The sequence below is a fragment of the Macaca fascicularis genome, chromosome 2 (genome assembly GCF_037993035.2).
Source record: "Macaca fascicularis isolate 582-1 chromosome 2, T2T-MFA8v1.1".
Taxonomy (NCBI): domain Eukaryota; kingdom Metazoa; phylum Chordata; class Mammalia; order Primates; family Cercopithecidae; genus Macaca; species Macaca fascicularis.
Genome location: NC_088376.1, coordinates 43,444,568 through 43,457,710, shown reverse-complemented (window position 1 = coordinate 43,457,710; position 13,143 = coordinate 43,444,568).

The following is a 13,143-nucleotide window of genomic DNA, read 5'->3' as shown; positions in this document are numbered from 1 at the left end:
CTTCACTCAGTTTAATTTATTCTGCTGTTAATATTTTTGATTGTATTATGAAATTGTTGTTGTGAGTTTTTCAGCTCTATCAGATCAATTTGGTTCTTTCTTAAAATGGCTATTTTGTCTTTCAGCCCTTTAATCATTTTACCGGATTTCTTAGAAGCTTTGGATTGGGTTTCAGCTTTCTTCTTAATTTGGTGATCTTTATTGCCATCCAGATTTTGAATTCTGTGTCTGTCATTTTAACCATTTCAGTCTGGTTAAGCACCAATGCTGGAGAGCTAGTGCAGTCATTTGGAGGTGGGAGACACTCTTGCTTTTAGCATTGTCAGAGTTCTTGCATTGTTTCGTTCTCATCTCTGTGGGCTAATAGTCCTTTAATTTTTGAAGTTGCTGTCCTTTAGATGGGGCTTCCTGCTTTTATAGTCTTTGATGCCCTTGAGGATTTGACTGTGGTATAGGTTGGGTTTAGTCAACTGGCTTTGCTTCTGGATGATTTAAAGGTGCCAAGGCTCAGTTCAGCACTCCTTGGCTGAGTGCTCTAACCCTGAGTGGCTGGGACAAGGCCAGTGGCTTTATTCTCTGGCCCCTGAAGGTTAAGCATCTGCTCTGCTGGAGGGGCTGAGGTCTTCCTGGTCCACTGGCAACAATACTCTGATGGGGGTACCAGAAAAAGCACGTTGTCAGGGCAGTGGTAGTGGTATTTGTGCTTGCACATGTATGCCAGTGGCGGTGAGGTGGTAGGGTCCACATTGCTTGCTTTTGCCAGCAATGCAGTGGGGGGAGGCTGTGAGTGGGTATGAGCTGACAGGGCCCATCTGCAAAAGCTTTCTGATAGTTAGGCGGAATCTGCCAGTGAGAGAGTTATGATGGTAGCTGCTGAGAAGTGCCCTGATTGGGCAACCAAGGCTGTGTTGTAAGCAGGTGTGACCAGGCAAGGGCCCTGGGAGAGGCTGGCATACAGGGCGGTGCTCAGATCAGACTGCCCCCTTCCCATAGGCAAGATATCCCTGTTCTGTCCAGGTCTGACAGTCAACAAAGGACAAAGCCAGCTAGAGGAATATGGCAAGTCTTGGTGGATGAGCATCCTTGCCCATGCTCCACTGCCCCCACTGCTGCACTAAACCCTTTGGGCTCTACACAGGCTGGATCCCTGCTCCTGCCAACTTTTTAAATAGCTCTCCATGCCAATTCAAATGTCATTGTGGGTTGTGGGGTCTCTTGCATCTAGGATTTCCAGAGGCCCATGGCAAGTGTGGCTAACTCTTGCATTTAGGATTTCCAGAGGCCATGGCAAGTGTGGCTCACTCCATGCCTGTTTAACTCTTTCCCCAGGAGCTGCTTGGGGCCAGGAACAAGTCCTGGTGCTCAGCAACCCTGTGCAGGGTTCCCAGATTCCTCTCACTTCAGCCCAGGGTCCGTGTCCTCCCTCTGTCTGCTCTCAATGCCTTCCTCTGGAAGATCTGATTGGAATGTGCTGGTCTTCTTAATGGTCTGGTCTGTCAGTGACAGAAGCTCTTCCTGGCTGTGTCTAGTTTGCCATCTTGGCTTTCTCAGTTTTAAAAAAGCAAGAAATCTTCTAACATCTAGGTGTTTGGCTACTGTTTTGCATCTCTTCACATTCCAGGATCTTTCCTTTGCTCAAGACAGGTGATCAGGTCTGGCTGAGAGAGAGCAACACTGTTTTTGTGGCTTCTGGGGTTCCTGGCATCTTAGTTACGTGTCTCCCAATACCTGCAGATCATAGAGTCACAGAGGCTGTGGGAGAGTCACCTGGGACTCCAAGAGCAGTGGACATAGAGCAGTAAAGGCAGGACCTGGAGCAATGGTGTCCCAGGAGAGCTCTCTTCCAGCTCCCACTTCAGAAACTTATAACAGAATGTATCCACACAGCCTGGTTCTTCTCTGCCCTGAACCTTGATCTTGACCTTATACAATACATATAAAAATTAACCCTAAATAGATCATACTTTCATATAAAAGCTAAAACCATAAAATTTCCATAAGAAAACATAGAGGAAAGTCTTTGTGACCTTGGCTTAAGTAAAGATTTCTTAGATAAAACACAGAAAGCAGAAACTGTGAAAGAAAATATTTGATAAATTGAACTTCATGAAAATCCAATCTTTTGCCCTTTTAAAGACTATCTTAAGAAAATGGGGCCTACCTGAAGGACGATTGGGAAAAATAACTATCGGGTACCATGCTTAGTACCTGGGTAATGAAATAATCTGTATGCCAAACTCTTGTGACATGAATTTACCTATATAACCTTTCGCATATACTCCTGAACCTAAAATAACAGTTAAAAAAAAAAAAAGAAAATGAAAATACAAGCCTCAGACTGGGACAAAATTTTTGCCAACTGTATATTGAATAAAGGACTTATATCCAGAGTATATAAAGAACTCTCAGAATTCAGTATTAAGAATCAAAACATTGAAATTTTTAAAAAGGCAAAAGATTTGATCAGGCTCTTTACCACAGAAGATATATGAATGGCAAATAAGCATATAAAAAGATGCTTAACATTATTTGTCACAGGGGAACTCCAAATTAATGGTACCTCAATGAAATACTACTACATACACATTAACATGGCCAGATATAAAAAGACTAATCATACAAATGTCAAACGGAATGTGGAAACAACTGGAACTTTTGTAAATTACTGATGGAAGAGTAAAGCAGGATAGGCTCTTTAGGTAATAATTTGGTGTTGTCTTATAAAGTTAAACATATATTTACCTTATCTCCCAGCCATTCTACTACTGTGTATTTATCTTAGAGAAATGAAAACATATTCTACATAAACATTTGTATGCAAACGTTCATGGCAACTTTATTCAACATAGACAAAAACTCGAAACAACTTACATGTCTACTAACAGGTAAATGGATAAGTAAATTTTGATACATTCATACAATGGAATTCTAAGCAATAAAAAGGATAAACCTAATGATATGTGGAACAACACAGATAAATCCTAAAAGCATCATGTTGAGTGAAAAAGCCAGACCTAAAAGACCATATACTTTACTCTTCCATTGTGTGATATTCTAGAAAAAGCCAAAATGCAGTGATGGGATGCAGAGCAGTGGTTGCCTGAAGAAAGAAAGTTGGGATAGAAGCCAAAGGGAATGTTTTGGGGCTAATGCAGATATTCGATATCTTGACTGTGGTGGTAGTTAAAAGATTATATTCAGTTTGTCGAAACTAATCAAATTGTACCCTTAAAATGGCTGACTTTTGGTACATAAGTTAAGCTTCAATAACTCTCATTTTAAAGCTTATTATAGTGTGTTTTGTTTTGCTGGTTACAAGGTTTCCATGTTATTGCACAGTGGGTGAGGTGTTGGAGTGCTTGAGACCTGGTTTAGGGTGCATGGCGGAGTACTGTGAGGAAAGCGGGGCAGCCTGGGCTGCAAAGCATCGGCAGCTTTACAGAAGACAACCTCTCCCTCTAGTACCTAAGGAGTGACGTCATGTTTCTTTCTACTGGAGCCCCCATCAGCAGCCTGGGTTCCACATTTGACTGCACAGGTGAAATTCCCAGCTTCTGCCTGGTGAAGAAGCTGTAGGCTCAGAAGTTTGAGGAAGTGAAGGAAAAATATCAGCGCTACTGAGGAAAGGGGAGAACAGTGGACTGGAAGTGGATCTAGGGCTGCACCTGACTCACAGTTACTCACTGGTTCTCCGACCTCGGGGCTTTTCCTTTGGCCATAGACTGATTGATTTAGCCAGAGCTGGCTGAGCACTCTTCCTGGGCCTGACGCTCTGTGATCCACCAGAGTTGCAGTGGTGACTTCAATTTGTCCCTAATTTCAAAGATCTCACAGCCTGGGAAGAAAAGCAGACATAGGCATAGATAACTATTATAATGTAATTGGCAAGTGCTGTGATACGAAGATGTATTGAGGATATTACAGGGGCTGGGACTCTGTTAAGCCTCAACAACTTCACATATTAAATATAGGTAATAACAATAGCAACCTCCCAAAATCATTGTGAGGAATTAATGAAATATTTAAAAATGCATTTTCAAGCTATATGTTGTATAAGTTGCATATGAAACAGCATTCACAGCATGTTTCAGATCTCTGAGGCCGTAGCTGGCTTTAGGCCCATCTTTAAGAAATGGAGTATGGCTTATGACTGAATAAACTAATCATAATAATAGCTACCAGGTGCTGTGCAAATACTATACTATTTAATCCTCATAAACATCATGCAGGATCCGTACCATTAGCCTCATTTTACCCTGGAGAAAAACAAGACTCCTAAAAGTTATAGAACGTGTCAAGAGTCACCCAGCCAGTGAAGACTGACTTTAGTGGAAGGCAGTTAGAAAGGCAGGATTCCAGGTCATTTTTTTCCCCCTCTTAGTTAGACTTATGCTGGTTTTGCTGTGCTTGTGATGTTATGAAGGACCACAAATCCAAACCCCTGCAGAATCCAGGCAGGTAATGTAAAAGAGGGAGGGAGCTGCAGAGCCAACCATTAGACAAGTAGAGACTGGGGGGAACTGAGGGGCAGAGAACATGCCCTGTTTGAAGAAGTGAGCTGCTCCCTCTCCAGCCACACATGCGGTGCCATGCAGGAGTGCCAGCTCCGTGTGGCTATTGCCTGTAATATTCCCAGAGAAGCAGAAATTTGAATTTAAAAGTGGATCTAACAGTGTAGTATCCTGATTTTTGTTGTTAAATAGTTTCATATTAGTAAAAATTTTGTGTAGGCCTAACTGAACACATTGTGCGTTTAGTTTGCAACATCTGGTCTACGTAAATTTTTTTGGTGGAAGACTAAGAACCAGAAAAAAAATTGCCATGGCTAAATTCAAAGATCTGGCATATTGTATTGCATTTTCAGATGACAGACTATTTTAAACCATCTTGGTCAGTTATGTGGATACGATTAAGTAATGACAGATGGGGCAGGGCTGCTTTTGGGGTCTAGAGCAGTGGTTATGTGGGCTATGATCACCTGTCTCACATTGGAAGATTGTGTTCCATGTAAGTTGTCTCTAAAATACAGCACAACAAAACCCACAGGGAACTGGGAAATGGGGGCAGCGGCCTGCCTTCCAGACTCTGCAGCCCGAATAAAATAGCTTTTGAGGGAAAGACAGCAGTAGGGTTATTTGCCACTGTTTGCAACAACTTCATTAATGAGTACTGGCCTCAGGGCTCAAAGTCAAAAAGCTAAAGAAATTGAAGGCTAAAGTTTGATTCAGTGAATGAAGATTTTACCTGGTTATAGGTCTATTGGTAATGCTTGTCAAAGGACAGAAAGCCTTGATTTGTATATCATAAGCTAGAGAAACCTCAACCTCATTTATTAGTTCAGGGTTCAATTGGGAAGATGGGCTGTCTAGAGAGGCAGAGGGTGAAGAGGTGCAAGTCACAGTGCTTGCTTGCATCCTACCACTAGTGCTCAGAACCTGTGCTGTGTCCCTGAGTACTGCAGTGAGGTGCTCTGCCAGATCAGAGACAGCACCTGTGATGAGGGGCTGGAGATGCATCCCTTAGGTGCCGGGATGTGGAGTTATGACACTGGCCTTCAGCGTCATCTAATAAATAGAGTTTCCTGGATTAGCTCATCTCAGTACATTTTTGGCTCCTTCTTTGGATTGCCTTTTCATATGTCAATAATTTGGTAATGTCATTGTTTATAGAGAGAGTTAAATGGTAAATCAATCTTTCCTCTGGTGTGGTTCATCCAAATTTGCTTTTTGTCATCAATAGTTTTGGAAATTGTTTTTCAGTTGTACACTCTATTTCCATAAATGTCATGTAAATTTTTAGAATTGTCACATTTGGGAAACTGTTAAACATAAAATTAGACAGTTTAGTTCTTTATATAATTTCTGCATTCTTTGAGGCATCTTTTTCTATCTTGTCATCTTTAATATTTCTGGGACTTTTAGTCAAGTCAAATTGATACATCCTTAGGAGAACTGGCCAAAGCATCTTTAAAATGCTTAAAATAGAAAAAATATAAAAAGATAATGAACAGAATCAGAAATCTTGAAAATTAAATATATTTCAATAGCTGAGTGTGATTTTAATTTATGCATTATTTTGTCTCATAATTTCTGTCACTTTTACTTATAATTCTTCTCATAAGGATCCTAGACATATTTATTTAAAGTCATTATCGAAGTGTCTATAATTTTACTCTCATCTGGAACGAATTCATATTTTACTGTTTATTTTGTCTTCCATTGCATTTGATTTCCACATGTATTTTGAATTTGGGTCTATAGGCTTATTTCAAGAGAGAGATCTTACCTCACCTCCTTATCTTCACACACACACACACACACACACACACACACACACACACACACACACAGTTTTAGTTAGGGTGCATTTGGTCTCATGTAAGAGGAAACCCAATCAACATTGGCTAAACCATAAGGACATTTATGATTTACTTTAGGATAAGTAAGGCTGGGTATTCCAGGGTTCACTGAGTGGTCCAACAATGTCAGGACTCAAGCTCAGCCTTTCTCCCTTTCCTTAATAGTTGCAGAAGCTGTCTCAGCTTCAGGCATACTGTTATTACCACGACAGTTTTGGAGTCTTGACATATTTGCTTTACATAGATACAGTGAGGCCAATAAAATCAGATGACTATTCATTTTAACCCATTTGGATGAGTTCGAACCTTCTTAAAGGTGGTCTCAATGTCAGGGAAAGGTAAAAGAAATTGAAGTGGAGCTTCAAGTGGAGCTTCTGATGCTGCAATTGTTCTCAGTCTAAGCCAATCCACAAAAGCCACTGCATGGGAAGAATGACCTGTGCCTTCCTTTATCACAGGGTTTCTAGCCATTCTGCCTCTGACACCTCAGCTGGTGGAACAGCTGAGGCAACAGGGTACACAAAGCCTATGGTTTATTTACACTGAATGGCCACATTGCATGAGTCAACAGATCTGCTGCACCTAGGAAATTCCTGAGTGCTGTTGCTTAGGCACTGAATTTCCTTTACAACTCAAAGATCATTCTTTGGGATCGTTATGTAGCCTTCAACATTATGAAGAAGAATTGCTTAAAGCTTGAGAATAAGGCGGAAATGTAGGCAGATATCCTTCTAATGGTTAACAGGTTCAACTGAAGATTGATTTTTTAATATCTATGAGAATGTACCTGTGTCTGACCTTGCTATTCACTATTTGGTCCAGACATTGTAAAGTTATATGCCAATTTTTAATCTGTTTTACAGAAAATAACCCCTCCTCTGCCACCTCTCAGTTGTGGTTTTACTGCCCTGTAAGACAGTCACTAGTTTTGCATCTGGCCTAGTAATCTGTTTTTTTTTTTTTTTTAATTTTGTTTTCTTTTTCCCCTAGCAATCTTATTCAAGGGCTACCCTGTTCCTCATAAATTCTTGGAAGCAGCTCTATCACCTTATTGGCATCACTTATGGTGGAAAGCATGCTCAGACCTGTCATTTCAAGCTTCTCCTCCCTTTCTGTGCCCTAATATCTCATTGGCCAAAGCAATAACATCAAATTGAAGGGCAAGGAACTTCTCAAAAGAAGGTAGGAATGAATATTAGCCAAAACATATATCTTACCTACTATAGTGGATAAACTAGAACATTTCATTGGAAGAAAGGGTAGTGTACTCATTGTCAGATTCTTATAACAAAAATGATCATGTACTATATAAAATACAAAAGTATCCAAATTGACTTCTCAGCTAAAGTGCTGATTGCAAATTGCACCCCCGTCAATGTGATACTACAGACTTAGTTGAACACAGTGGAACTAACAACTAAATTCGAGCCATCCAAACATGGTAATGCCATAAGCCTGTACTGGTATCACACAGAGAATTTCTTTTTAAATGGCTATCAACTGTCACAATTTTGTAGGCAAACAGATAAAGTTGTCATGACATATTCTTATGAAACTAAGGTTATACCCATTACAACAAAATCTATGATGTGACAGTTTGAAGCAGATAGAATGTAGGGTGCTATGGTCTGTGGTCCAAATCTGGCCTACATCTGATTTTTGCAGATAAAGTTTTATTGGAACACGGTCATGCACATGCCTTTATGTGTAGTCTGTAGTGGTTTTTATGCTGCAATGGCAGAGATTATAGGTCTTACAAAGCCTAAAATGTTGGTTTTCTGGCCTTTTACAGAAAATGCTTACTGATCCCCAATCTAGAAGAACTCCACAGTTGTAATTTTTGCCTACTTTTGAGCTGCCTCTGGATAGAACACAGTCTATAAAACCAGCGAGGTTAATAGGGTGTCATGGCAAGATTTGCTAACCCCCAGCCCATGAGCCTTCACTGAGGTGTGGAGTTAGAGTCTCCAGGAAGATTTCTAATGGAAACCCCTGCTAGGGGACCTGCTGATAGCTTCTCCCTCCCTGTACCTTCTTAGGTTTTGTAGAAAAAAAGTTTTGTGAAGGGAAAAATGTTCTTGGTACTAGCATCTCTCAAGGATTAGAAATGTTTACTTCTGTCACACACCACAAGCTAAAAACAAGGGATGTTTATTTGAAAATATGAAAATTCAATTTGCAGAAGTAGGGACAGGCACATGCAGCATTGGGCTGTTCTCTCCCCACTGACATTGCCAGGATTAAAAATAGCCGTTCTGTTTGTCCTTCAGTCCTGTATTGAACTGGAGCCTCTGAGCTGCATTCTCCTTAGCTTCATGCTTAATGAAGCATAATTTGTATTAATAGCAGCTATTAAATCTAGAGTGCTTAATAGGAATTTAGAGTGGAGGGTCTGAGTCACCAAGCTCCTCAAACATGGTCCCCAGAGAGCTGAGCTCAGGCCTGAACACCAGCAGCAATGAATCTTGGGCCTGGTAAGGTGAAGCAGCTGTGTTTAGCAGGAGAAAGGGGGAAAATGAATGAAGAAACAGGACTCAAAACCTCCAACTCAGCCTGGGGTTTTCTCAAGTTCCAGGTTCTGTAATACAAGGGGGTCCCTTATTCATACTATGTCTGCATTCCGGAAAAGGTTGCTGAGTGCTGGAGAACACATGGGCTTGACAATTGTACACACTTGCATTCAGATTTCGTGCTGCTCTGTGACCTGGCTTTGGTCTCTTAACCTCTCTGAGCCTCAGGTTTTTTTATCTGAGAAACAAAGGTAATCAAGTGGTGATAACATAATGGGAGTTATTGTGAAGATTAATGGGGGAAAGATGCATAGCAATGAAGATTGGATGTTGGATCTGCATCTCTCTGTTTTCCTGTCCTTCTCTAAACCCAATTATATTTTAAATACAGTCTGGAAGGATTTTCATAGAAAATTATTTTGGGAAGCTAAATAGCTTTCTTTTAGACCTGCATTAGCAAAAATGTCTCTGACTTGCTCAAACTTCCCTTTAAACATTGTGTCGTTTGTGATTTGCTTTGTTGTAAATCCCCTGTTTAAATGTTTATCTCCACCCCGACCCCAGGAGCTCCTTAAATGCTGTGAGAAGAAAATGTGTTTTTCTCATCTTTCACTCCCATTGCCTAGGACAGGGTCTGGCCCCAGGTAGGTGTGCGATCAGTTGTGGTTTCTGTCATCACTGCTATTTTACAATTAAGAAAACAGTGTTAAACACAGGGACTTGTTTCTGTTTGGATATTACCGACTGCTTGCCCTTGTTGAGAGGATTAACTATAAAAATAAAGCTCTTGGGCAGGGCTTGTGCCCTATAGTTACTTTTACTAGAAGTGTTCTACAGTATTTATTACAGCAAGAAAAACTGAGTCTCCTTCAGTGCACAGCCGGTAGCTTATTCTGACAGTTGCACATTCAGCATGAATGTCCTTTTCTGCACTGGACTGTGGGTGGATCTGCGTGGTAGAGGCCTGGCTCCACACATGGCTTCTGCTCAGCACTTGGGTAGAAGGAGACAGCAGCAGAATGTGAGCCTTCAAAGAAATTACCTAGTTGTGCAGCTTGCCTTTGGAAGGGAGTCCATTTGTGGCAATTACAATGTTCTAGGTCCATTTAAATGTGCCCAGGAAAAAAAATAACTTCAACCATCTACTAACATCCTGAAGCAGGAGCATTAATAACAGCCTTGCCTTGAACTTGGGCAGCCAACAGGAGAATACACACAGTGAAGGCCTGACTATGCTAAATCAATATGAGCCTGAGCATCCTCACTGCCCCTTACCTGTGACCTGTGCAAAGAATCAGCCATGGCAGAGGATGAGAGAATTTTCCATTGCTTTAGAGAATGGTGAGACACTTTCCATTTCATGTGCAATTCAACAAGCCTATAGACTGTCCACAGGGCAGGAATGTACAACATAGGATTCGATTTCAGGTGATTCATCACTTCTGTGTTGCCTTAACTACAATGGGCCAGTTACAGAGGGGCTCTTTGCTGGGCCATGTGCATCAAAAACAAAGTTTCTATGATTTCTTACAAAATTAAACATACTTGTACTGTATTATCTCCCAATCATGCTCCTTGGTATTTGCCCAAAGGAATTGTAAACTTATGTCCACACAAAAACCTGCACATAGATCTTTATAGTAGCTTTATTCATAATTGCCAAAATTGGGAAGCAACCAAGATTTCCTTAGTAGATGAGTGGATAAATAAACTGGTACATCCAGATGATGGAATATTACTCAGCACTAAAAATTAGTGTACTGTTAAGCCATGAAAAGACATGCAAGAAACTTAAATGTATATTACTAAGTGAAGCTAATTTTAAAAGGCAACATACTGTGTAATTTTAACTATATGACATTCTAAAAAGGCAAAACTATGAAGACAGTAAAAAGGTAAATGGTTTGGGAGAAAAAATGATGAATAAGCAAAGCACAGAAGATTTTTGGGGGGCAGCAAAACTACTACTCTTATGACACTATAATGATGGATACATGTTACTGTACATTTGTTAAAACCCATAGGATGTACAACATCTTGGTATAAATTATGGGTGGAAATGATGTGCTGATGTAACAAACGTACCACTCTGGTGGGGATGTTGATGATGGGGGAGGCTCTAGATGTGTCTGGGAGAGGGTATGTGGGAAATCTCTCTACCTTCCATTCAGTTTTTCTGTGAACCTCAAACTGCTCTAAAAAGTTGAAGTCCTTGAACACACAAAAAGCCAAACAAAGTTCCCAGGACATTTGCTCATCTGTGGAGTACAGGCTGTTCTGCAGTTTTGCTGACTGACCTGGCAGACTCTGAGGCAGATCCCTCAGCCCTAGGGATGTCCAAACCCTTGGGAAAGAAAGGACTCTCCGTACATAGAGGAATAATCAGAGGCCTAGAGGGTGGAGTGACTTTGGGAGTCACAGAGGCAGGGTGATAGTAACACAGCCAGCTCACTAACTCATCCCTTTCCTTTACTGAGCAAGTCCAAGGTGACAGCACAGGGCTGAGATAGGAGGTAGAAATATGAAAAACAGAGTCCCCACCCACCTGGGAGTAGATCTCGCTACTATGTATCCTTTTAGTGAAAATAATACAAGATCATGAATATAGCTAAAATGTGAATATTTATTTAGCATAAGAAATTACATCAAATTTTACATTTTTAAAAGCTGAAAAGTTCAGAAAAACAATCCTCTACTTGAATTAACTGACACATATCTATATTTGCTATTATATTTTGATAGCATGGTCTTTGATCATCTCTTCATATGACAATGATTTTGTAATGTTCTTTTCCAAGGAGGACCAAAAGACAATTCAATCCTTTCTCTTGTATAGTTTATCATCAAAAATTGCTTTATGTTATTGAGAGTTGGGGAAAGTTTCTTTTATCCTCAGGCATCATTATGGTAATGTCTTGTAAGAGTGAGGATTGTTGTGAATTAGGAGAAAACCTCTACTTTGGATATATGAATTCTGCACTGCATCTCTTCTGCTCTTTTATTTCTTGTTTGATAGTGTGTTGATTCTTATAACCTTTTTATCCCTTCTGTTTTTTTTTAATCTATCTATTTCTGTTTTATGGATATCATGATTCTTTCCTTATCTTCCTCTGTGCCATCAGCTTTTTAAACCATGTGATATAGGAGATTTGGACATTGTGAAGCCTTTGCTAGTCTCTCAGTTGATATTTTTGGCTTCCACTAGGATGCTTCCTTTCTGTTATATTTGAGTTTTGTGGTGATAATTAATTCCAAAAACATACAATATTAATCTGAAATTAAGGCACACACAAAAGAGTTCAAATACATGTTTAACATAGTACCCTGTGAACTTACTTTTATACTACATACATTGTGTAGCAATTTTGCCAGACTGGTTTCTTCAGATCATCTTCCTGCATTGGTGATGATTTTGTATGCTGTTTTATCTGAATCTTTCAGGTTTGGGGAACACAAATTGTTTCAGATGCACCAAGATCTGTCCTGATCCATAGGGATGTTTAAAACATGCTACTTCCCATATAAACATGTTCTCTGTTTGTAGCATTGTTACAGGTTTGTACCCTATAGCACAAGAATGATGACACAATTTATTTTGTGGCATTCCCATAAAAAATTTTTAAATGTGTGCCAAATGTATAATTCCGTATGTGACATTATTGAATATATTCCTGAAAAGAGAGGCATTTTCAATCTAGATGTGGAAGAACATAGAAGTCTTTGCTAGTAATTTTATTCTTCCTGTGATTTTAAGAATATTACACAGATAAGCTTCCAGCTCTGAGCGTTTTAAACTTTGCTTATCTTCCACCTCCAGGTGCTATAGAGCATGTTCATATCACAACACAATCTCTGGCCCTGCACTTTTGTACATGATACTGGGGGGGGTCTGTGCATTAGACAGTAAGAATATTCCACAGAAGTTAACCGTGAAGCACTTTTGTAAAATACCCCCACTGACCCCAAATTAAACCTATCCCACAACCATTTCAGTGCCCCCATATGAAAGGAAGTGACATAGAGGGGAAGTCAGGTAGAAAAAGATGACATTTTTAATGGGTTGTGTTTGAATCTTTTTGACAAATCATATGACCATGAGAAGACAGTGTTGAGGATTGTGTTCTCACTGAATGAGGACATTGTTATGGCTCCTCTAAGAGCCTTGGGAAGGAGCTGGGCGAGTGAGGAGCCTGAAGCTCGAGCATCCTCAGATTCATGGAGAATCTACCTCTGTCCCTGCCCATAGAAAGCTCATAGAGTTGGGAGTGAGGAGGA